The following is a 22,965-nucleotide window of genomic DNA, read 5'->3' as shown; positions in this document are numbered from 1 at the left end:
TAACAGAAAGGTCTGGTCAGCTGGATAAGTCACAGGTGAAGCAACTTCGCTGATGGCAAGTTTTGATTGTGTATGTCAACTGTTTCCAGTGAGAGGGCCATTCAAATGAAACAAACAGCATTAGTTTACACCAAGTTAGAGCTTTCCATAATAGATGCCTTCATTGCTAAGCATACTTGGTGCATCATCAACCAGTGAAGTAATTAGCAAAGAGTCTTGGCACTTTAATGTCTCTCAAAGCTCCTTTCATGGGCACAATTAATTTGACAGCTGTCTGAGTTATAACAATGTGTGTTAATATTATATTTTCTTAATATTGAAATTAAAGTTTGTCTCCCAGACCAAAATTTCCGTCTCGGTCTGTACTTCACAATGCTAACTTTGGCATCAATAGTCTGATAAATTGCTCAAAACAATTTTCAACCAGTCAGAGCAGATATGATTTTCTTCACTTTGGGTGAATATCAAAAGTAGAGCCCCAATCAACTGCTTCATCTTGCCAGATATTACTTGATAACACAGTGTCATTTTGTAGTGACAGGCCATAATTTTGTTCTTATTCCAAACATTGCTTATAATAGGATATAGAAGCAGTGCTTGAACGCTGAAGTTCAGTTCACAACTTACAATCTAAAATAGTATCATAAGCTCACATCACATAGAATATCCTAGTGAAGGGTTATTTAAGGAATAGTTTCAGAAAATATGGTACGACCTTATGCTTTTTAGATCCAATTCATAGCTTATATAAATTCCAATGAAATAGTCAATCACAGAAGTTGAAAAGCAGCTGAAGCAATGGGACGGAAATCTCCAGATCCAGATTTTGGGATCAGCTAGTGATAATTCACAAGGAAAATATTTTCTATGAGTATAGTTTATACTAGGCTTCTGAAATGAATTCAGGAGAACTAAAGATCATTAAATATAAAGCTATAAAAGTCAGTTGTCAATTATAATATCCTATGCTTGATGAACAAATTTGCTGACAACTTATCAGGTGCATTTTAATTTCAGTCCTCTGGATGCTGGCCAAAATACCATGATTCTTCTGTACAAATGCTCATGAAACTCTTGCAAATCATTGACATTATTAAATCATTCCACATAATAAACATTTTTTAAAATAGTTTTCTATCTTTTATTTTCCATCTTACTTCATCTTTCTGTTTTCTCTTGAAGTTTTGACTGATGTTGCCAGAGCCCTGCATGTATGTGCTGATGACAAGAGAATATCTATACAGGCCATTTTCTGAGCACTCTAAATATAGGTGACAGGATTTTATGCTACCTAAAAAAAAAAAAAAAAAAAAAAGAAGAAAAGGCAGCTGACTCATACCTAAAATCATGCTGATGTATTTTAAGAATCCATTTTCCCTTTTGTTTTCAGTCTTTTGTTGGAGATACTTTATCTCATTTATTTAATTTTCTACATATAGAAGACAGTAATAGGTCAGTCTCTTGAGCAGTTTTCACTCCTGTATTGCATTGATTGGCAAGAATCATAATTTTATGTATGATTTATGAACTGTTATTTCATAATAGTTACTGTTCAGAATAAGATTTTCTTGAATTTTATTTAGGATCAAAAAAAGAACATTGGCTGATTGTAATTTAGAAAGTGCAAATATTATAGGGCAAGGACTGCACTTTAAAAGAGGGTAAATTTTTAGGACTTCCTTTCATTCTTTTTAATGTATAGAGATAAGTCCCATGTAACTGTGATACCTTTGCATATCATGTCTTCATACAATAATCATCATTCAAAGAGAGTCTTTCTCTGCTGTCTTAGCCTGAATCTTATTGTCTTAGCCACAACAGTTCTTACAGTTATTTACAGAATAATTTTATTAAACAGGTGGTATTTTTTAGCACAAAGTTGATGGTTAATTAGGGATAATTCTATGCTTAAATGAATTGAATATCTTTCCAAGACCTGTTCCAGTCATATACAATGTGAAGGCAAAAATTTCTTCATACTTGTATTACCTCAGGGCATCTTTTTTTATACAGTTTTACCCTGCCTCTAGTAGCGACTACATAGCATCCTGTAGGTCCAGGGGTTTACTTTAAAAGCACAGGGGAATACCTGGAGGAAATAATACTTACAATTACTCCTACTACAGCAACAGAAATGATCAGAGTTCTTTGGCAATAGGTGCTTTACATACATGAGGGTAGAGTCTCTGCCTCAAAAGGCTTCTTGTCTAAATAAGCACAACTGACAAAAATTAACTATTATTGTCCTCACTGGCAAGAACTGAAAAAAAGTCATTTACTGAGTAGGCTTATGTCAGGCAGAAGCTGACCGATTGACCGTAAGTATTTTCAGTTCCAGTACAATACTTTATCCAAAAATAAGTCCTTATTTGTTAGATATCTGAGTAAAAACATCCTGCTGTATAGCCTGACATTCCTTTCTCTAGAAAATATTCTCCTACTGCTAATCTTAATCTTAGCTTTTCTTTTTTAAGTCCTATAAACCTCTGAATTTATATTAAATTATTGGAAGAAAGACTGTGAAGTGGTTAAAGGAAGTATATAGAATAACTAAAACACTCTTAGGAATCAGTTCAATTTTATTGCATGTAGTCTGCTCAGCCAAGTAATATATGTCTAGTTCCAGGTACTTGCTTCTTGTCTCAGTTTGTATAGTGTTGGTAGGAAATTGGCACCATAGATGTTCTTTACAGGAGGAATGATTTATGTCCCAACATAAAATGGTTTTGAACAGCTCATAGGAGCTGAAAAAAGCTAGTTAATTTTCCCTTTGATTTTCTGCAGTGTTAAGGAGTAGTTCCCAGGATATTTGTTGGCTGACCTTGCAACCTGGAACATCATGGTCTGGTGTAACTTCTTGCAGACCAGTTGGTAGCCTGTTATAAATGTGTGAACACCATATGTATGTATATGTTAGTGCAACTTTCTTTTCCCTGCAGCATAAAGCTTTAAGTCCCTTGGTTATTCCTGCTGCAGTTTGCTGAAGGTTTGATAACTAAAGGATGATGTTAAAGAGGAGGGAACAACAGTCGTGTCCCCATTTCAGTCTGAAGAGACCAGTCAACACACAATTCAGCAGACACTGCTGTGAGGAAGGGATCCAGGGAAGAGAAGATGCACATCTTTTGCTTATGTAATGGAATATCCCATTCAACCTGATAACACTTTTACAACATTCAAGGAAGAAGATGTAGTTTTCTGCCACCAGACTTGAAAGAGGAGGTATAACAGCTTTCATCAGGTTGTCATGCCATCGGGTTCACAGCCAAACAACCTCAGCATGAAGCATTACCCACTTCGCTGTAAGCCTGGACTGCTATGGAGCACAGCCTATCACAGTCATATAACATTTGTTTCTGCTATGCAAGTATCTGAAAGAACCAAACTGAGAACTTTTTTTTTTTTTGCCACCTGTCTGGTGCAGGGCTTCAATGCAAGGGGAATTTATTGGTGGACCTTGTAAACTTGGATCAAGTTGATTAACTCGGAGAAACAGTTGTTCGTATCACTCCCATGTTTCACCTGAGCACTGGACAGGGAAAGAATACGTTAAGTTATTAGAGTCTTCTACCTGATTTTATATGTGTTCTTCTAATGTGTTCTTCACTGTGTTATCTCATCACTTAAAAAATTGACAGAATTACTAGCAGCTACCATATGGTGACTGTGACTGTCACCTTATGAATAGAACAGGAAGTATTGCAGGTCAGTCTCAGTTATTGGATTGTACTGGTTCGTAGGTTCTCTTAGATATATATGAAAATAAGATTGCCCTTAGGACAGCAAGGATATTTTAAAATAGTGTCTAAATCCACTTAAAGATACTGAATTCTAAGTCCTGATGCTTTATCTCTATATTTTTATTATATGATGGAAGCAAGCTGTCATTGCAATTTTGAGAAAATGTTATTATACCACTGTATAAATCCACATTAGGCTTGGATCTTGAAAGCTTTAAACAGTTCTGGTTCCTCCATCCCAAATAAAATGTAAAATAAATTAAAAAGTTAGAGAGATGAATAACAAAGATAATCATGTGTATTCAAAAATTTCCATAATATGAAAAACTTAAGGATGATAATGCTGTTTAGCCTGGAGAAAAGTTAACTAAGGGACAACATGCTAGAAGTCCATAAAGCCTGACATAAATAAGGTGAGTAGAGTTCATTGTTCTTTCCAGTGTAAAACATAGGAGACCTCAAATGAAATTAGAAAGTGTTAGTTTCACAGCAAAAAGAGGAACTTGTGTGTGTAATGTGTGGTCAGTCAAGAAAGTCATCACCGCAAGATGCTGAAAATTTTTATGGTTTTATGGAGCAGTTGACAGATTCATGGAAGAAAATCCAAGGAAGTCTGTTTAACTGAAAGCTCTTACTTCTACCTCAATAAACTGCAGGAAGCTGGGACAGTATTGTAGGTAAATGTTTATTTTCTTCCCACTCTGCTGTAGGCAGAGTGGTACTGGCCAGTGGTAGAGTTGATGATACGGCATAGATCCAGCATGATACAGCTTTTCTTTCCATTCTTGTGTCCCAGAATCAATATTGCTGCTACAATTGAGATTTACTCTGGTTTTGATGTGAAAAGCTGTCTAAAAAGTTTTGATGTGAAAAGCTTTCTAAAGTGAAACAAGATACAGGTTTCAATTTCTAAATAAAATATCCTCGTGAAGACTGATGCATTTTTTTATAGCTAATTAGAATATAGCTAGCTGTTGAATGATTGTAGAAGGAATAATGGAAAACTTGGAAAGGCTAATGATGAATTCTACAACCACCTTTTCAAACATGCCCTTTCTAATGTTCTATTGTCATACATAACCGAAATACCAGCATTCAGGGTTACCTGTGTCCCCAGACTGGATCTGGCAAGACACCTAGATGAGTTAAGCATCCGCTTCTTGCTGAGGTTCAGCAGTTGGCATCTTCCTTGTTTGACCTTCTGGAAATCCTAGCCTGAATGCCTGTGTACGGTGCTGTGTCTGCAAATTAGCATCTTATTATTTGGGGCACCTGTAAGAAAACTTGGCCAGATATCTTAACAAAGTGAAGATTAACATTCATCTGGCACACACACCCTGGAACAGAGTTTCTCTTCCTCACAGAGATAGAGATCTGAGTAGCAAATGCTTTCTCCTTTTGTTTGGATTTGCTATGCACCTCTACTTTGATTTTATGTTCTGTAAAAATATTCTAGAAACATTTTTCTCTCTAATGAATAGCTAAATATAAGAGAAGGAATAAATCTTATATCATTCCTCCAAATCCTGAGCTATCTCTCTGCATATATTTCTGGATTAAATAGGTTTTTTCCCCCTTACAATTTGTTTCCCTTCCCCCCCTACTTCCTGCTAAGTCTTTTGCAATAATTCTAGAGATACAGCAGCCTGATATGCCTACCTATCACTAAGTTTCTACATGGCCAAGAAAATGTCAGGGATGTAATGCTGGCAATATCTTTGGAGACTGATTCAGATATAAAATATAAAGAATCCTGGTTTACAATTGACATTACTGAAGTAACTATTTCCTAGGCATCATTACTGTATACAGTAGGAAATAGGTAACGCTATTACTTTAGAATGAAACGATTTGTGATACCTGTCATAAAAGACTAAGAGAATACCTTCTTTGCTTCACATCTGTTTTAACTGTCTCCATAAAATTTAAGGAATTGCAATAAAACTTGGGAAATGCTCTCACTGTGAGCTCTGTTTGGCAGTACTTAGGAGATTACCTTGTGCTCAAGACCAATTGGAATGTTTGCACATAAGAAATTATTTAAAATAGTATTTATTTTCTGGCCTTTTTTTATTTTAAAAGATCTTTCTCAATCTGTCTCTCTTGCTTTCTCTCCCCCTCTCTTTCTCTTTTTGAAACAGAAAGATCTTTAAACAGTTCGCTGCCTCCTTGGCATTTCTTCTTTCTGCTTTTCATTTCATGTGAAGTCTCCTGGGCTCTGACCAGTTCAAAAAGCAACTTTGTAGTTTTCAGCGGTAAATGACTGACAGTACTGGGAACTGTGCTCTTTGTCTGACAACTGCATTCATACCGCTAAGCATTTGGACTGAACTTTTAATTTAACCCCACTGACTTCTTTTTCTCCATCTCTCAGCATTGTCTGCATTGTATTTCCTACCATGGCAATGTATCTTCTGCTTCTGAAGCAGCTGCATTTTTTTCTGTGATCCTAAATGCAGCTTTGGTTCATAGTTTGGGATCTAATGAAGATGTGCTTTGTGTGTGTTGCTGTTGCATACAATAGCCAGAGACATTTAGAAGATAGCCCATGCCAGAAGAAATAGAGCTTGTTATTCTTTGATAGCTCATAGGAGACTGATACCGCGTCAGTCTATTTACTGATGAAAAAAAATGTGCTAGTAAAACTATCAGTTTTGTGGAAATTGTAAGTAAAATACTAAAGGATGAATTTAGCTGGAGCTTATGTTAGTGTCTCTGTGCATGCTGATGAGATGGTTTGAAGAATTTTTCGATATGGTCTGAATACCTTTGTAGTATTTCATGTAGCAGAGTACTGTGAATAGGTCTCATTAGTTTACATGCTTAAAACTGTGTGTGTGCTTTGGTGCTGTCAGCACACCCCTGCAAGATTTTGCTGTTGTAGTTGTGGTGTGTGGATGGAATCTGTGTGATGTTTCCATGAGGCTGGCTGCTTCTTCCTTGGAAGAGGTAGAGAATAATATGTTTTACTCTGTTGGTCAGACATCTGTACCAGCCCAGGGCTAGAATTTGAACTGCATCAACTACCTTCCATAAGAAAAGAGAGGGCAAAGTAAGTGTGTCATTCATCTATAGTCAGACTGGGATTTACTGCCAGGATGCACCACAGAAACATCTTGGCTTGTGCAAAGGACCTTTCACTCAAATCTAGTCCAAATTACTGCTATTTTTTTGCCACACACATCCAAATAATATTGATGCTTAATGAGGTAAAGGGCACAGTCCTTGGTCCTCTGTGAAAAGTGCTGGCAGTGTGTAACCTTTCATTAGCTGATTCGCTTTAATAACTGGGAAATATGAAAAGGCAGAAACCTTTTAAATTAAGAAAGTGATGAAATATTTGTGCATATGTAAAATAGTATGAAGTTAGTATATTGTACAGGCAGCATGCAATATTTTCATTCTAATATAAGGATCTATGGCATTTGAAAGAATTTATTCTCTTAACCATATGTGTCTTTTCTGCAGCACTCACATCAAGTATGTATGCATAAGAATCTTAGACACTTTATTATACTTATATAAGTTTTATCTGTGCGTATTGCAATGCCTCCTGAATGTTATCAGTTACAGGTCAGCTCTTGCTTTGAAACAAAAAGTATGCTAATACCACATTAGAAGTTTCAAGTTCAAACACACAGTACATAGAATGTAATTCCAAGATGCCACAAACCCCATTAAAACCCCACCTTTACTTTGCTTCTATATCTGCTTGTCTAAATGCAATCTGTACACTACAAATCTCATATTTACTGATACATTTCTAGTGTAGACTATGGAATACCGGAACATGTATCTCCTGTGTGTAAAAGGATGCCATATTTTGTTTCTACCCATCTAGCAACAAAATTAGATGGGTAGAAACAGAGATTTGGCCATCTTCCATTATACCATTCTTCTGTAGTTGAAGGATGACACTATACTTGTACTTGTTTGTACTTGTGTGATGTATGGAACGATTCTATACTATGCTATCATTAAGCAAAAAGCCCAATTTATATTGAGATGTCTTCTAATTACAAATGATCACCCTTCTCAGATTGTGGAATTCTGTGGTCTGCTCAAGATTCAAGGGTTTATGAGGGGTCAAGGTGCAAGAGATGAAAATTGAGATTGTAGTTTAGAGCAGCCTCAGGAATACCCTTTGCAAACAAACATGAGCAGCTTGAAGGAAACACAGGCATCTGGAACACAGCAATATTTCATTTATATATTAATAATTATATCACATATATTCTGTTATATTAACGTGATATTGTTGACTCTGTACCAAAGCCTGATAAGGACTTATACAGTGTCCTGGGTTCAGCAGTAGCAGCCATTTTTCTCCTTCTTAGTAGCTGGTACAGTGAACCAGCTCAGCCGGCACTGAACTCAGGACATACACATAGAACAGTCTTTTGCCTAAAGGCATAATTACAGTAAGATATTTAAAAAAATAACCAAAACATGTATTTATTAATCGTACATAGCAGGTAAAGTCTAGTTCCTTTTGCATGCAGCTGCTCTTATGAGCCTTCTGGACACAAAACATGAGCAAAGATCATTAAAGAGCTTACAGACTGCTTAAAAGGATATTACCCTCTTTCTGTACACTGCTTATTATAAATCTCACATACCTCAGAATGCATTATTACTAAATTACTTATTGATTCTGAATAAGGCTGTCAATGCATCTGTGAGCCTGATTTTATTTATGGTGTGGTTCTGAAAGAATAGTGCAATTTATATATCTATCTATTCAAGTCAGTGGAGAAAACTTATATCCATATTCTTTCTGTAGTGATTTAAAATTCACAAGTCACTGTTTGAAAAGGGGTTGTGTTTGGTTTTGGGGTTTTTGTTTTGCATTTCTGCATGTACTATTTTTTAGCTTCAGCTGACCAAATATAAATGTGCAGAATGTCCCTATTCACCCTATCTTTCTGATTGCCCAAGTAACATGATGTAGTACATTTTTTTCTAAGCAGCATACTACAAAGACTCCAGAAGCTACTGAAGATTTGAGAAGGATCATGGGAGTGATGATGATAACCTTTTGTAGATAGATGATGATAACCTCTTTCCATCTATAATTTATTAGATGGGAAGAGCAGACATAAGAGGCAATCTGAACTGAAGAGGTGGCTGGGAAGTGCATGAATTTTTAGGTGAGGGACATGCTCATCCACTTTCTGATTCTATGACCAGCATTTTTCCATTATTTAAAATGGTTCCCTGTCTTTGGCTTCCCACTTGTCCTTTCTTCTCCAAGAAGAAAGGCTTGTGTTTAATTTCTTAGCTCAGGTGGGATTCTGAGGATTTTAAAAGAGTAAAGCATTTGTTAGGAGAAAGAATGGCAAAGGACAAAGACTGGGAGTAGAGGATATTTCAAATAGGCAAAATTGTATGGGAAATAGGGATAATGAGATTATAAGGAAATTAAGAGAAGTTGTATAAAATTTCTTCCTCTGCTGCCCATGCTCACACATTTCATTATGAAATCTTGTCCCTTCTTTCCATCTTATTCTCCCTGAGATGGAATCTGTCTGTTCTGGTTGGTCTTCAGTCTTGCTCCTTCAGTCCTCCTCAATAAGTATTGTTGATGTTACCGACATTTATGCAATAGCAGAAAAAATATCTCACCAGTGTTCAGTTCTGTCTATTCAACACGTAGCTACAATTGGGCTTTATACGGCTGTGACTCTGTAGCTTGCCTGGCTAGTATGATAATTGTAAAGAACCATTCTTTGCCTTTCCTAATAAACTGGCTTATACAATTTCTCTGTTTTCCCAAAATTCTGTAGTTGACTGCAGTTCCAAAGCATTGTTTTGGATGGCAGTGGCCTATTCTGCATAAGTGTCCCTTTCATGCAGTAAGATGAAGCTTTTGCCATGTCTTAACAGGTAGGTACCTCTGTAATTTCTGAGTCACATTCAGCTTGCTCCTTGCTCTCGTTTGTAAGTGGAAATAGAATCTAGAGACACATTTATTTTTGTCAATTGGATTCAGTTGGATTCAACAGTGTGTTTCTTATTTTTTCTTGTAAAATAGAGAAGCTTTTGATTGACATTAATACACCAGGAAGACTAAGCATCATGTTTAACTCTACAGTGAATATGCAGAGCTACAGACAAAGCAGAATATTTTGAATATTTTTCATTAACTTTCTATTCTCCCTTCCTTGAAGAAAAGTAAGTGAAAAGCAATGAACTTCCTTTGGAAGTTGCAAAGTGCTCATATTCAATAGCGATAAAGAATTATAAATACCCAGATGCACAAAAATACATACCTACAAACATTTCAAGAAAGTTTTCTAAAGTAATATTAACAATACATTATTTTTAAGATTAATGAACTGTTGAAGATAATTTTCTGTCATATAAACTTATAAATTGCTACCATTATGCTGATCTTAATTGATTCTCTTATGAGAATTACAGTTGCTAATTCTGCATTCATAGTATGTGAATTTCTTCATTAGCGATTATTTTATGGCTCATTTTAACTGTGAGATGACAGTTTCACTGCATTTTCTTTTCCTTTCTGTTTCTATCTTTTCAATAACACTGATATGGAAATTCATCATATCAAACTTCTGGAATGCTCTGATTCTTGTCTCCTCCTTAGCCCTCAGTTTGTTAACCAAGCAAATGTGATACAGAGGTCATATTGTTAACCCTCTGTTGCAAAGCTAATTTGCACGATGCTGCTAAGCTACAGATGTCTAAGCATGAAGATCTGCAAACATTGTTAGAATTGTTATTAGCACCGATTTCTGCATTCTCTCCAGGAGAAGTTAGTGACAGAAGGGCCAGCTGACAGGCAGCCAGTGAAAATGTGGTTCTTATTATTCCCAAGTGTTTCTTATGGTAGAAGGTAGATTCTTGTCCCACGCAGATGGGGAGATACACAGCACCAAGAGCACCTAAAAACTAGCACAGCAAACTGCTTATTGAGAACTTCGTGCATGGGAGGATGTCTGCTGTTTCCCTCAGTTGTGGATGCTTATTCAGTGGTGGTGGTGGGAGAACTGTCATATTTGCAGCTTATGTAAACAAGTTTGTTGTAAGGGGATGATATTTGCTGGACATAACCCAGAGGACCAGCATTCATGTTTTTTCCAGGGTGGTAGGTAGAAGCACACTTTCCCTGCTTTCCCTTGCTTAGTCTGAGTGAACTTGTTGCCCTTGCAGTGTGTACAGTGCTAAATGGAAACAGCGTTCACTGATGAATAAAGATGCTTTGTGTTGGTAAAGTTGACTCTTTTTTTCGTTTTCTTGCCCTTTTTTATCTATTTTCCCTTAAAGTGAGAATAAAAACCTGAATTATTTAGTTTATTGTGATTTTTTTAAATCCTATTTAGAAAACAAGTTCACTGGCATATATGTGCAGTATATACCTCTGGTAAACAGAAATAGGTCATCCACAGTTCAGGTCACTCTTTCCAGCAAAGAAATTTTTTGAAGACTTAAAGAGTGCACAAGAGCAGAGCAGGCAAAACGAGGGATTGTTTTATGAATCCCTTTCAACACTAAGCATGTGATGTTTTTCTAAGCAGTAAGATATTTGTTTTCAAAAGACAATTGTCAAGTTCACTTAGATTCACTGACTGCTGATAGCAATGTAAGCTTCAGACAGTAGTGACAGGTTTTCTTCCAGGACACTGCATGTCACATAATATAAGCTTCCTTCAACTGGAATGATGTTTGAGTTACAGTAGCACCATGAACATAAACAGCCATTTAGGTCAGCCAAGCAAGAAGTATGCAAGATTTCTATCAGCCAATGTACAGCTCCTTTCAGCTTTGCTTGTAATACTTTCCGTAAGCAGTGTCTGTGGGGGGAATTCTGCAGCTGAGCATCCCTTGTTCCTTCTTCAACCTGTCCTTCCACAAGTTGCAGAGAGCAGAATACTATGGCAATACTCAGGCACTGATTGTTTTTGCTGTAAGGAGCTCACTTTAGCCTTTGATTTTGATCTAACAGCTCATAGATGGGGCAGTTTCAGAACTGAATGTGTTTTACAGTGCTTGGCAAATGACTGCCTAAACCACAGGTATAGTTTACAATTGCAGTGATATAAAATATCTCTTTGTTTACTCTTTATTCAGGATATGTATTCACAAAAAAGATATGTTTTTCAATACAGTGCATGGTGTACTGGCATTGATAAGGTGAGCTTTACAGAAGGTAATTGCATAAATGTTATTATCACTGCATTACAGGCAAGAACTGACTTTGCATTTGGCTGCAGAAGAGGTATGTCTACAGGAAGGAGCAGCTGGAGATAGCCCTTTAGCGTCTGTAGAGGGTGGAGACACAGTATGGACTCGGGCAGGTGTAGGATGTAGGGCTCCATGGATGTGTCTATAACGCAAAAGAGACTCAGGCCAGGGAATAAACTCCTTGGGATGCTGATTGGCCCTTATGCTTAATACTTGCTTTACAGCCTGTCACTGCTTTGTGTTGTCAATACCAGGTTTGTTTTCCCCACCATTAATCAACATCCTAGGACGCTTTACACCTTCAAGGCTTCTGCAACACCGCAGAGTGTTCAACATATAGCCTCAATTTCATGCTGATAAAATGTCATTTTGGTAAGCTGTGACACAGCAATCACATTATTCGAAATGCTCTGAACTGAGAATAATATGCAATGAAATAGTGTTTATGCACTCAAGCTATGAGGTGACTATAGGGGACAAAAGGGAAACCTTGGGCAAAACATTATGTAGAGTGGCTAGGCAATGCCACTCAGGGTCTTGAGCTTTATTTAGCAACATGGATAAAGTCCAAATCATGAAGTTAGTATATCAGAACTGATGTAAAACGCTGTCTGGTATCAAATATGGTGTCTGTGGTCATTTTCTAGCAGTCATCTCATGAACTGGTGTGGGAGCAAGAACTGAAACTTAGGCTCTCCAGACTTCCAGTCCTTGTTCTCATTGTCTCCAGAAAAAATACACTGAACTACTGAATACACTGAAATACAGTAGAAGAGGGGAAAAAATGCATCGAAGAAAGGTAAAATTATGGTTCCTGATGACATCCTGGTTCTGTCATCAGTTCAATGGAGAACTGAAGTAGAGCAGGACTAGTTCTGTTCTCTGGAGCCTCTGGGAGTTCTGACTTTATTTGCAGGAGAAGTTGTATTGAATTCTGAAGTAGTAAGAAATTTAAGTCAAATGCATTACTAAAATTATGTGTTGTGGATGAATGAGGGATTAAAGAGTTTGAAAATAATGATTTACTCAAGTCAGCCTTGAGGATCAAAGCTTTGGCTTCACTGCTGTCTCAAGGTGGACTTAGTACCTCATGGGATAGTTTCATGGCTCAGTGCAACACAGATAATTTGACATTCAAAGCTGTCAATGGCATGGATTAATAAAGCTTTTACAGTATCTTTAAAGTTCTTACTGCAAGCCAGCTCTTATACCCTTCCTGAGTGCAGCTGTAACTGTTTGTTTCTGAATGCAGAGTTTCTGCCATTTTTTTTTTTCCCTTCAGGGAAAATATCCTTGAAAAGATAGGGATAGGTGATTAAACCCAGCAGGAAATACATAAGGGAATTTTTGGTGGTCTAATCAGGTTTTTAGAGACTTCAGCAGGGCAGAAGTATTTTATAAATTTAATATGACAGTTAATAGTATTATCACCATTTTGCAAATCCAGGAACTTATTCAAGATCATTATTCATATCCCAGGAGTTTTTGTGTTTCTTTTCTTAGATAACTGCATCATGCCCTTGTCTCCAGCAGAAGGGCAGGAAGATGCATATAACCTGTACTTCTTAGCTGGGATTATCTCATAAGGTGACCTTAAGTTTTGGCAGCCAGTCAAAGGTTTACAGCACATCAGCAAATGAGGAGAGTTCTATCAACTCTCTATCAACTTCCAACCAGCAGAGGTCAGAGTAATTATCTCCTTGTCACTTTGGGGTCTTTGTAGCAAATGAGGCGGTCAGACTGTGCTATTGAAGAGCATTATAACACTTGGGTAGTTTCATCACAATGCAGTTCCTTTGCAAGACTCCATTGCCCTTGCACAGCAAGTTCCTGGCCTACTCTCAGCTTGTAAGAAACGATCTGATGGTCAGTGCTGCTGGTTCCTCTCACTGAGCCTTTTCCAAAGTGGCAGATGCTGTATGCGCTTCCTTTCCATGCACTTGCTGTAACAGACTTCCAATCCTTTCAAGGAGGAAATCAGTAATACTGCATATTGAACACCTCTACTTTGCACAGGTTTGGTGCCTTAAGCAGAAGATACTATAGACAGGCTGATACAATAATTGAGAGATGTTGTATGGATAAAATTTAACCCCTAACTTCTAATGTATGTATAAACATCTAAACAAATCGATAGAAAAGGCAACATGACTACCTAATTATTATGAAAAATGGTATTCATGTTTTGTACATTTATGATTATATTAAGCCTTTTTCAAGCAGCTAATATGCAGATCTGATTCAAGATAGATTAATTTGTGATATGAACACTTAAGCTATATAATTTACTCTGATTGAAGAGGCAATACTAAAATGTGGCATTAGCAGATGTTAGATGTATTTTGGCTCTGAATCTATTCACTAGGTAAAGCTCCCCTCATTCTAAACAGTTAAACACTCTAATACCTCGATTTGACTTTCATCTGTGTTTTGTTTCTTTGACTTATTCTTGAAGTCCTGTTGCTGTAGCAATAGCCAGTTCTTTGATGAAATGAAGCACATTCCAGATTCAGCTGTTAAGGTCTGTATGGGGGCCGTTTGGCAGGATCAGGCAGAACGCTTATTAAAAACCACCTGATCCTTTCTGTTTAATATTCAACACTGTACTTTCTTTCTCCTCAAACTCATTGGTCATCACAGGGCATGTCTCTGGGCACTCTGCTAGGTGCTGTGAAGTATTCACTGCTGCTCTTTTTGACCCAGAACAGAAGTGTGCTTTGTGCATCATGCTGGTCCCAGCAATTCCCTAAATCCACATTTTCTAGGATGTAAGTGAAGCTGCAAACTATCTCCTTAATTCCATTGAGAATGAACTAGTTCAATATATTTGCTCACTCAAGCTCCTAGGTTTTGATCCAGATCCAGAATTTAATCTGCAGTGTGGATATCCCTGAAAATTGAAGTGTGAAAAAGGGAAGAGATAGGCAAATTATTAAACTGAAGTATCTCAATACACAAAAAAACAGCTATGATTAGAGTTCAACTGGGGGCCAACTACATGTATAGTTGTGTATAGTTCTGTTTCATTTGCTATAAGCACAGAAATTGTACCTGGATGCCAGCATACAAGCTATGCAAATTTGACTTAATAGCTGTGAAGTCCTAAATTATTAGTAGAGCAGGATCCTATAAAAGCTGTCTCCAAAATACTTAACTGTGTGCATTTACAGAGATATTAAATTGAATACTCCTCTTACTGTTATAAATGACTGCTTTGCTGTCTTTGTCAGCGGAGTTGTGGCATTCATCCTGTCAGTAAGAATAAGAACAAGATGACCATCTGTATTTCTGCAGAGTGATGGCTACCCAGAGTGAGTTCAATAAAAGAAAATTATGGCTTTGTGCTTTGCTACAGCCAATAAATCATGACCAGGTCTTGCACTGAGGCAAAAAAATGAAAAATAACCTTATGTGGTAATAAGAGTATAGGGCACTAGCTGAGCAGACACTTGAATTGTTAATACCTCCAAAATGAATATCATGCAAGTGATAAGTAATGACTTGTTCATGAGGAACTGAACACACTGGGTTGTCAGGGACACTGGTGGATACATGTCAGGGAAACACTTAAGGTACACTTTTGATCTCTGTGTGAAACAGTTGACAGTACATGAGCACAAGCTATGAGACCATTTTCTGATCATCTTCCATTTTCTTCCTTCAAAATAAATCTCTTCAGTTCTAGTTCAGCATATCATTCTTTTCTTATTCTATGAAATGGGGTCTTCTGCAACAGCCTGCTCCTTTAGCATGAAAGATTACCTCCTGGAAATCAAAGCAGGTCAAAAGATGGCCTCAGAGACCCCTTAAAGGTGGTATAGGCCTCCTTTTTAGGATTTTAATATGCCATATTGGAGAGTGGTGTTTTCTAACCAAACAGGTCGCTGTAAAACCTCCAGTTATCTTATTTGTCAACTAATAAAAGCCTTTCTCAGTGGTGGGAACTCTAAGATCAACTGAAACTCAAGCAGGAGTTTTTGGTCTCCTGAATCAGTTCTTCCTAAAGGCAGTTGATTTTCTGGTTGTGTTCCCTCTTTCGATCAACTTTGAGTCAGTGACTAAGGCTCTAATGTTTTCTTTCCAATTTACTTATCCTGAGTGCATTACATGCATTACATGCATGGCTTTGCAAATGAACAGAAATATGTGCTAAATGAAGATGGAGTAAATGCTGTGGAAAGTGGGTTTTTAAGTAGTGTTTTGAATGTTATCTCATAAATATTCATTGGTTTCTATAACACAGTCAGATATTTTCAATATAGAAGTAAACTAAATTATCATTTAAAGGCTATTTGTAGCCATTGTCTCACATTAATAGGTAAATAACAGTTTACGGCCAAATTTTGATCTGAATTTAGCTTAAGGGGTCTCTGAAGAAATCAGGTGTAATACAGATCACACCATAGCCCCAGACATTCAGAGCTGCACTCTTATCTGTTCCTTTTAAATTTTACAGCCTCTGCTTAAATACTGTGGTGATTGATTGTCAGTCAAGGAATTCTTCCAGGTGGATTTTCTCAAAGGACTCATGCTGAGTCCTTTGGCACTTCTAAAGCAGTGGAAACACTGCCTTAGAAAATACCAGCTTAATTAAAAAAAAAAAAGACAAAAATAACTAGAATTCAGTTATCTATAAACACTATTAACTGCACCTAGCAGAAAAAGCGTCAGAAGGGGAAAAATACAATTTTTGAATCTGAGGGGATTTTTCTTTATTGCTAACTAGTAAGGATTTGTACTGTATTTATTCTCTAAAGGACCACTAGGTGTCACCACATATCTGGGCTAGGACAACTGGAGCAGCAGCCATCTGGTAGTAAAAAAACCCCTGTCCTGCAACGATGTATTTTAGATAGCATACAGTCACAGGCTAAAATTGTTTTGTTTGACTTTATAAAGATTTCGGGTACCCAAACTGCAACAGTGACAGTTTCGGCCACCAAAACAGGGGGACTTTCATGTATGTTACTTCTTGCACCTGCTCTTGTTTTGCAAACTACTGTCATTGTCAACGGCATTCTGTCCATTGTCTTTAAGGAACCATTTCTTATATAAAAGTCAACCAGGTGCAGCTTTACAGTAAGGACAGCTATTAGCTTTTTATCTAAGCATTTCATCCCCAAACATGAACATGACAGCTAATTCTGTTGAAAGTGGGGAAAAACAGAAATCTGAATAAAACTTCAAACATAACATTCATAGCATAGCACAATGTGCAACTGGTCTGTGTAATCAGGCCAAAAAACCTGGAGTATTCTGAATGTGCTCAACTCACCTGTATTGTATATAGAAATAATGGGGAAAAATACGTTATTATGCATTCAGCCTATTTAAAATGCATAGACACAGTTCACTGCTTTCATTATTTTTAAGTTAGATCAAACGCCTTCTTGATCAGTTTTGCCACACAGTATTTGGCCTCACATAATATGTTTATATGTTGTGTATTCATTACTTAATGTATATCTAGATCCAGTGTCAAACCAAAGAAGAGTTTGGGTGGTTTTATCAGGTAATCCATTTTTCCTAAACATTCATATCTTCAGGACAACTGTGTTTTAGAAAATTAGACATATAAACTGGAAACTGCTATTTAAATAGGGTTGTTTTTTTTTTTTTTCCTTAATACAGTAGAATTCAGGGTCCTCAGCTATTCTAGCAGTTCAAACAGACACTACAACAACTGCTGCTAGCAGGAGTTAGGGGACATTATGTCACCTCTGAGTCAGGCTGTAGCAAACTATAGTGGAACCCTGCAGTGCTATCAGTTGACTAGTTATCAAGAAAGGGGTCCATGCTCCTTATTCCCCCCACTTCATCAGAGGCACTCAGTTAAAACATATGGAGTAGCAGCAGAACTTAGTTCTCCCCAGAGACAATCTGAACTGCCCGCTTGAAGGACAGGTACAGAGCAAGCCTAGGGATTAGATGCCTCAGTGGAAGACCTGAAGTTAGCTGGTGTGAACCTGGGCCCATAACATGAAGTTACTGTGAAATGACTTGTTGTGTGTCATTTACTAACAGTAACGCCCCGGTTTCTCTGCTTCTACTGCTGTGGCAGTGGTGCTATGCATATTCCTTGCACTTGGCCCTGTTCACTAGATGGAGGGAGCTGAAGAAAAAGCAGAGAGGCTTTTCAGTGGCTCTGTGTGGCTTTCTTTAGTCTGCTCTTGGATGTGACATGGTGTGAGGTGGGTAGTCTTTTAGCAATCACAGCCATCCTAATTGCCCTTAACAGATTTTGACTGCCCTATCTCAGCATGTGCCAAGGATTTGCACTGTTATTTTCAGTATGGCAGAACATTCAGTAGGTTGCCAGGGCTCAAGTGCATTTCAATGACCAGCCTCCAGCCTCTCCTGTGGTTGCTGAGCATCAGCCTGTGTCAGGAGGTGCTTCATCCTTGCAGTATTTCAAAGCTGATAAACAACTGATCAAGTACAGAGAGGGAGAGATACAGAGTAAGAGGAAACCTGAAGTCAAGAGTGAGATCAAGTCTGCTACCAAATTTTGCTCACAGAAAATATATCCCATTGAGCTACAAACTTGACTAACCTCACTCACACTGTGCTTAAGTCAGGTTGCCTAGCAGCAGAGACCTTAGGAGGATTTAGCCACAAACAATGTCTTGCTGTCCATGTCTCATCTGCTGGTAAAGCTGAGGATGCATAGGAATTTCTGTGCCAAAGGTGGAAGAAAGTGGGGTACAGCTCTTCTGCAGCAAAGCAATGGAAACCTTGGTAGACTGCCTTTATTGTTCTCAGAAAAAGAAGAATATTTGTATTGCACACATCACCTCATGTTTTCTAGCAGGGAATAAAGGAATTGATCTGTTTGAGTTTGTTTTTCTTTTTTTAAACAGATTACAGAATTCTACCTTGACACACTTGTGACGTGGGCTTATACCACCCTCATGAAGTTTAACCATGCCAAATGCAAGGTCCTACACCTGGGTCGGAGCGTGGAGACCTCATAGCAGCCTTCCAGTATCTGAAGGGGCCTATAGGGGTACTGGGGAGGGACTCTTCATTAGGGACTGTAGTGACAGGACAAGGGGTAACGGGTTAAAACTTAAACAGGGGAAGTTCAGGTTAGATATAACGAAGAAGTTCTTTACTGTGAGGGTGGTGAGGCACTGGAATGGGTGGCCCAGGAAGGCTGTGAATGCTCCATCCCTGGCAGTGTTCAAGGCCAGGTTGGACGAAGCCTTGGGTGACATGGTTTAGTGTGAGGTGTCCCTGCCCATGGCAGGGGGGTTGGAACTAGATGACCTTAAGGTCCTTTCCAACCCGAACTATTCTATGATTCTATATGTTAGTATGGTAAATAACAGTGAAAAGTGGGAAGGAGCTGAGGGGGAGTAATGCTTGGTTTAGAAGTAAATTTCATTGTGACTACTTGCTGTCTTCCTGTTATGTTAATACTTGAGAAATCTGTGAAGAAACTGGCTGAATAAAAGTGACTGTTAGAGTCTGTTAGAAATGCTGTGACTTTGTGAGATAAAATCAATAGTTTGTTTAATTATCTTGACTTGGCACCTGGATCCAAATAGCAGTTCTTCCTTAGCACAACCCCGTACACCCTGGCCAAAGCAGAGGCTGATTGTCAGTGTTGTTAATGAAGAGATGACAAGAACCCTTTAGCTGGCCGTGGAATAAGAAGAGGGTCAGTGAAGGGCAGGTGAGCCTTGCAGTTTTACAGTACATTCCCTGACACTATAGCATCAGCCCAGAATGAACTGGTGAGTTTTTGTACACCGTTGATCATTCTTTCTCAGACTTCATCTTTCTCCATGCATTTTTTTTTTACTTCTAAGGAAAGTCTTTGGCTTCTCAGAGTGTAAATCCAGACAGACAAATAATGCTCAAGCATTTCAAGACTAGTAAAAGATAGGATGATTGTTTCCAGTGTTAATGTGGTGCCTGGAAGCATTTTCATTTTTGTTTGATTCCAGAAGATAGGTTATGATATCTGCTGGTGGAAGCTTGCATATCTTTCCTGCAGTTTATGCTAGGATTTAAAGTTGGCAGATAATTTGGCTGAATAGCTCTGTAAACTATTGCAATAAATACATGTTACATTACTTAGTGTTGTGGTTGAGCTCATAAGACAGTAACATCCTCAAAATCCATTCAAATCTTCCCGTTGCTGAATCAGGCCTTTTTCTTGTTAAGGATCTGTGAATTTTTACTTGGTAGTACTTCCTTGGTACTCAAGTGCTGTGTTCAGTTTTGTCCCATTTTAGTGAATAGTTGTTGGTTAAAAATAAAACCAAATCTGAGTTTTTTCATTATGGTTTGCTGCTTAAGGAAGAAAAAATGAATGAAAAATATTAGAGTAACTGATTTCACATTCAAATCTCTAATGAGATAGAAACCTTTAATCTTCGGTTCAGCTGTTGGGTATAAATAAAAGGTATAAGCTCTGTGGAGATCTGTTTTGTCCAGTTCTTAACATCAATTGCTTTTCCTGCTTTAGCTCTGTGTTTACACCTGGAAAGATCCAGAAAAGATAATTTTGTAGCAGTGTCCACCGTTTTTTGGTGGTGGACACTGAGAGTCAGAGAAATAAGATATGCCTTTCTAACAAAGAAGATAATTAATTATTGGAAACAGTTTGTGTAGAATAGTGGTGGATTCTTGGCAATTGCTAATTTTTTAAATCAGAATTCAATGTTTTCTTTTGAAAGATTTGTTAGGGTTCAATTGCACAGAAACATTGGACTTGATGCAGGAATTAAGAAAGTGAGGTCTTGAGGCTTTTGATATTTTGAAGTTCATTAACTGTTAGTCCAAAACCATCAGTTCATTGCTAAGAGGAAACACTGTAATAATAGTGTCAATGTAAAGTCTTTGCCTCTCCATACCAAAATCTTACTAAAAGGGAATCAGTGATGTATTGATTAATTGTATATTATTTTTCATAAATGAGAACATTTCTCCATGTAGATCATACTCTTTATTTATGGCATTTATTGTTGTATGCATCTTACAAAGAGTCTTATTTGCTCAAAGTAAGGCTAGTTTCATCAAATATCTAGCATGGCCACATAATTTTGAACAGGTCTCTTTGGGATGCAGTGTGCTGCTCTGTCGGCTTATAAACCCTGACTCTTTGTGTGTCACAACAGTTGTGGACTGCTTTTATGTCCTAAACCAGCACAGGAACACTGCAAGTTGAATGACTGCACTAGTGAATCCCTAGTTATTAATTCTGGAGTAGTACATGTAGCTTTAAATGATGAATCAGACAGAATGAAGCTGGTCATTACAGTGCACTTGATGTTAATTGAAGCCATGACTCATTCATTTGCATTTTTCCTTCCCGAAAAGAATGTTTAAGTAAGACCCTTTGCTCCTTTTAAAATCTTTAAATCTGTGTCTAGCTATATATCAGAGAAGCTACTGATCACAATGGTGAATCAGAAGGTGCTTTAATCTGGTATCCTGAGAGTGTATTGCAATTTGAACTAGTTCAGCTTGAAAACTTAACAGAATTTTTTGGTACCCTGCCTTTCTGTGGCACAGCTGCGGGATATGCTGGTTAAGGGGGGTATTTGAGATTGTTCTGGGTCAGTTACACTGCATGTGAACAGTGTCTCCTTGCCCAAGGCCTGCTCTTCAGTCTAGTTACTCAACATGCACACACACTGCTGAAGTAAAATGCAACCGAAGTCAATTTTCCGTATTTCTCCTATTTATTTTTCCTGCTGAAGATTAAGTAAAGATCAAGTAGAGATCAAGTCACAATGAGCACAACAGTAGACTGGTTACTGTAAATACATACAGTGACAGTTCTGGGATCAGGAATTTTTGAATTTAAATTGACCAGGTATCTGAAGAATAGTAAGGGCAGAATTAGTTGTGTGTACCCAGCAGTCAGGGTTCAAAAGAGGGATCCTGTCTCAACCAGGCAGGAATGGACTGGACTTTAGGGAATTCCCTAAATATTAAACCCTTGCAATGGTAGAATGTATTTATAAAATGTATTCTTTTTATACTCTAGAAAAAAAATAAATCCTGTAGTATTGTGTAGAAGGATAGAATTTTCAGCCAAGTTCTGCAGCTTGATCAAATGGTCTTCACAAGATTTTATTCAATTTTCTATTAGATTCTAACACACTATAAAAATTAGGGATTAATTTGGCCTATTAAATATTAAAAGATTAACATTTTGCTCATTTTCCCCACAATTTAGAAGTGAATTACATAGTTGCATTACAATTATTTCACTTAATTTTACTTTTCATGTTCAATTTTCTCCCAGAATTTATTTTGTCCGTGTTGCAGTATTCAGCTCAGGACATATCTCACTACAGTCCATTATCTGGCCAGCCAAGCCTGCGGCAACAGGGATTCTTTCTTAATTGGAAAGATGCAGTGATGCAGAAAAGGTACATGTAACTTCTTGCACTACCTACACCTTTTAAAAACTCATCATTACAAAGATGACAAACTGCTGTCTATTCTTTGAACTGAAAGATTTTCAGAAGCTGCCAGTGTCAGAAAGTAGAAGGGCTGGGGCCTAAAATTCCTTCCATGTCATGTTATGGAACAGATTTGTAAAGAATGACTGCATGGGAAGCATCAAGTGAGAATTTTTAGAACCTTTTCAAAGCAATCAGTGAAATCTGATTGAAGAGTACCACTTCGATTTGCACTTAATAGTGTTCTCCAGATAAACTGTATTCGCAAAGTTAAATAATACAGCTACTGAGACAAATAACAGCAGAAGGAGACATTCACAGCAAGTTATAGGCTCAAGGAACAGCTGTTTTCCGCTGAGATTTAATATGAAATTGGAAAATTACAGTCATTATTCTATGCCACAGTGGCCAGAGGCTTCCAGCAAGCTCTACCATAACTGATAGGTGTCAAATAATAAGCAAAATTAATCAGACAACAGTGGTTGGACCTGAGCGCTACTGACAAAACTTGATTTGAAATTGAACCTGACTGACACCGAGCTGTGTTTAGCAGAGAAGACCAAGTGTAACGTGACATTAATTTTCCTCTTTCT

At 37.6% G+C, this 22,965-nt stretch overlaps 1 long non-coding RNA gene across 1 annotated transcript in view; it reads left to right on the top strand.

The window, feature by feature from the left end:
• The window catches only part of LOC133275156 (uncharacterized), a 63,940-nt gene that overhangs the window by 15,960 nt on the left and 25,015 nt on the right, over window positions 1-22,965 (top strand). Inside the window, exon 2 of the long non-coding RNA XR_009745417.1 lies at window positions 9,527-9,626. This is a non-coding gene — a long non-coding RNA (uncharacterized LOC133275156). The remainder of the gene's footprint in view (window positions 1-9,526; window positions 9,627-22,965) is intronic.

Source organism: Pezoporus flaviventris, unplaced genomic scaffold (assembly GCF_033815535.1).
Source record: "Pezoporus flaviventris isolate CSIRO_AGI_PZ_B2104156 unplaced genomic scaffold, CSIRO_AGI_Pfla_v1 ptg000037l, whole genome shotgun sequence".
NCBI classification, from domain to species: Eukaryota; Metazoa; Chordata; class Aves; order Psittaciformes; family Psittacidae; genus Pezoporus; species Pezoporus flaviventris.
The sequence above is the reverse complement of the archived record's forward strand: the minus strand, read 5'-3'. Positions and strand labels throughout refer to the sequence as shown.